General features: G+C 40.8%; 1 long non-coding RNA gene across 1 annotated transcript; it reads left to right on the top strand.

The window, feature by feature from the left end:
* Window positions 1-1,793: 1,793 nt before the first annotated feature.
* On the top strand, window positions 1,794-2,889 carry LOC123054995 (uncharacterized). Its single transcript, XR_006426473.1, has 2 exons — window positions 1,794-2,107; window positions 2,246-2,889. It is a non-coding gene; the product is annotated as an uncharacterized lncRNA (long non-coding RNA).
* The last annotated feature ends 470 nt before the right edge of the window (window positions 2,890-3,359 follow it).

The following is a 3,359-nucleotide window of genomic DNA, read 5'->3' as shown; positions in this document are numbered from 1 at the left end:
GGCAATTGCACCATTTTCATGGTCGGGATCTTTGAGCAATAGGTTTATCTGTTTGGCGTTCATGCAGGTGAAATGTTTCTTCCTTTGGGTCGACGCTCTGGCCAAGACTTTGATTAATGAACTGCAAGAAGAGCATGAAGAATGGTTGCCCATGCTGCCACGAACGACAGTGGCCGCAACACGAGCTCCGGAAGAAGAGACGGAGGGCGAAGCACGCAATGACAGAGAGCTAGTTGTTGAGCTTAGGATGTTGAAGAAGAAGGTTAGGAAGCTTGAAGATCAAGCACAAATACCCATTTGCAATTGCTTTTGGGCATTTGTAGGTATGGTAATCGCACTGGGTGTAATGTTGAAATTGTATGAAAATGCATGAATTAGACCCCATGAATTATGGAGGAATTTGTAAGCTTGAAATTGTATGAGAAATTCACCTTGTTTAAATGTTGGTCAAAGTTGTTTAAATGTTGAAAAAAGGGAGAAGAAATGACCAACATTTAAATATGTTAAAAAAGGAGAAGAAATGAGAAATTCAGAAACCTTGATCAATGAAATGCAGCTCTCTGCTCTGCCTTTCTGTAAAAAAAAGGTCTCTCTGTGGGCCAAATTTAGAGTGGAGAGCCAAGTGCCGGCTAGATTAATGGGCCAATTGCATCCAATTAGGCCCATTGGGGGGTGGGCAAATGAGATCTCTTGCGTATTTTTCTATTTTCTGTTCTGATTTAGTTTAGGCAGTAAATCATTTTATTTAATGCTGAAACTTTTGTGGAAGCTAATTGAATTATTCCAGAGCCAAAAATTAAGTTTAGATTTTTTTGGAGCTGTTAAATATTTAATACCAATATAATTACTCCAATTCAAATACATCGTGATTTAAATCAAAGACCAAAATGTCATGGAAAATATGCCTTAGCTTTGGTAGTGGTTTACACCTGGTGTCAAAATTAATGAACATTTTTGAAGGGCATTACATTGAGAAAAAAATTAATTTGTCTAGAAAAAAGAAGGGTGGAAAATGCACAAAAAATTGGTGCGGTTGGGAATCGAACACAAGACCACATGGGTTCGTGGCATTCAAGGCTGCGCTAGTAACAGCTAGGGCAGATGGAAAGACTTTGACATGGCTAGGGAAGGAAGCTATACATAGTGAGACCGTGACTTAGTTTAGGGTTTAAAAATGCATGTTTGTACTGAATGTTTGCACACGCGTGATAGTGGTTTTCCTTTAAGGTTTTTTCCTTCTTCATTTATTCTTTATTTTTTCACTAATTTTTATTTTTTGTCAATTAAAGAAAAACAAAATGCATATTGAACATTTTTTAAACACATTGAAAAATATTACTTGAACATTTTTTTATAAATACATGAATATTTTTTATATAATAGTCGAGTTTTCTCCACACACATGTAAAAGTTACAGAATAACAAAAACTAGTGAACACCTTTTTAATAACATTTAAATTACACGTTAGAATTTTTGGCAAGTACACGTGAAAATTACATGGACATTTTTATAAATATGTAGCACTTTTTTTCTTAATAACATGAAACTTTTTGATAACACATTGGACATTTTTATACACATGATAAACATTCTGTAACACACGATCTATATTTAAAAATACCTAAATTCTAAAAAGTGCTTACGCACTAATTAGGCGTCGCGAGCGGCCGATTTCTGGTCGCCCGATCGCCGCGCGCGTGCGTCAGGTACTACCCCACCTACTACGATTTCTTGTCAGGGTCCTCACCTCCTCGTCCTCCTCTTCCTCACCTCCCTACCCCACCTACTACGATTTCGCCGCCTGACTACATCGGCATCTCCGCTGCCGCGCCCAGCCCTCGCTTCGTTCTGCTGCTGCTCGTCCTGCCCAAATCTCTGTGGCGATGTGGGGCCTGTCTCACGCTCCGCCTCGGCCTCCCAGGATCAGAGGCCCCCTGCCCCGACTGCGACAGCTCCGTTGACGTGGCCCCGGCGCTCACAGTCAGCCCCGTCGCCCACGAGGACGTCTCCAGGCGCGCCTCCCCCGCCGCGGTTTGTTCCGTTGCCGTAGCTGCGGCATCCACTCCCTCTCATCACGCAGCAGCAGCTCAGGGAATAATAACACAGGTAAGAGGAGGAACGAGACAAACAAGGGGGAAACTGGGGTTAGTCAATGACTGAAAAGAAAATTCAGATTCTCTTCTCGCTCCTTTTCTTCCTGCAACCACATCTTCTTTCTCACTCCATTTTCTTTCTCTATAGCAGTACAAATGTAGAGCACCGCATCAAGAATTCAAGAGCTCGCAGTGCAGGGAGAGAGAGAGAGAGGGGCCGAGATCAAGAGCTATCGAAGCTGTAAGAAGACGGACGCCATGAGAGAGAAAAGGAAGATGAACGGGAGAGGAAGGCTGAGCAAATGACCAAACCAAACACGAGGACGTATCCCATTTGATTGAGAAGGAACCTACAAGATCTAGGTAAAAACTAGGCTGCTCGCACACTTCCAAAATGAACCAGTTGCACACGCTCATGTGTTTTTCTATTTCATTTTCCAGTTGCACACCCTCCTATGTCAATTTAGTTGCACATACATTGATTTTTAGTTGGCTTGTAATGTAGTCTAGTTGCACACACATTGATGTTTAGTTGGCTTGTAATTTAGTCTAGTTGCACATACATTGATGTTTAGTTAGCAGGAAGACTAGTTGCACACACATATGCTCAGTTGGCTTGTAATTTAGTCTAGTTGCACACATTGATGTTTAGTTGACAGGACACTAGTTGCACACACATATGCGCAATTGACCCGACAATGTGGTCTAGTTGCACACATATTGATATTTAGTTGGCAGAAGGACTATTGGCACATGCATATGCTCAGTTGGCGCTGCATGTAGTCTAATTGCACACATATTGATGTTTAGTTGGCAGGAAGACTGGTGCGTCGAAACATACCCATGCGGGATCTACTTTCGAAGAGCACGTCGCGAGGGTTACAACGGTGAAAACGGATCTTAATTTCGACACGCGGTTTAAAAATTATGACTTTTTTAAAAATTGAAAACTCAAATTAAATGTGTTCACACATTTTCACATGGATATTTTTTGTCTGTTTACCTGATATTTTTTCTCTAATATATGGATTTGTTTTTTAGTATATAAATTAGAGGGGAGAGATTATTACTATTTATAGATTATTACGGACCAAAACTTCCCGTTTTTGGCCGTCCGCTCGCGAAGGGTAGCGAGCAGCCGGGCCGCTCGCTAGATCGGTCCTTAAAAATATACAATGAACATTTTTCTAGAATGCACAATTAACAATTTTGTAGGTACACACCAAACAGTTTTTCAAAAATTAGTAAAATAAAAATATTTTCAA

Source organism: Triticum aestivum, chromosome 2D, assembly GCF_018294505.1.
Source record: "Triticum aestivum cultivar Chinese Spring chromosome 2D, IWGSC CS RefSeq v2.1, whole genome shotgun sequence".
NCBI lineage: Eukaryota > Viridiplantae > Streptophyta > Magnoliopsida > Poales > Poaceae > Triticum > Triticum aestivum.
Note: the sequence above shows the minus strand (reverse complement) of the source record. Positions and strands in the feature narration are given on the sequence as shown.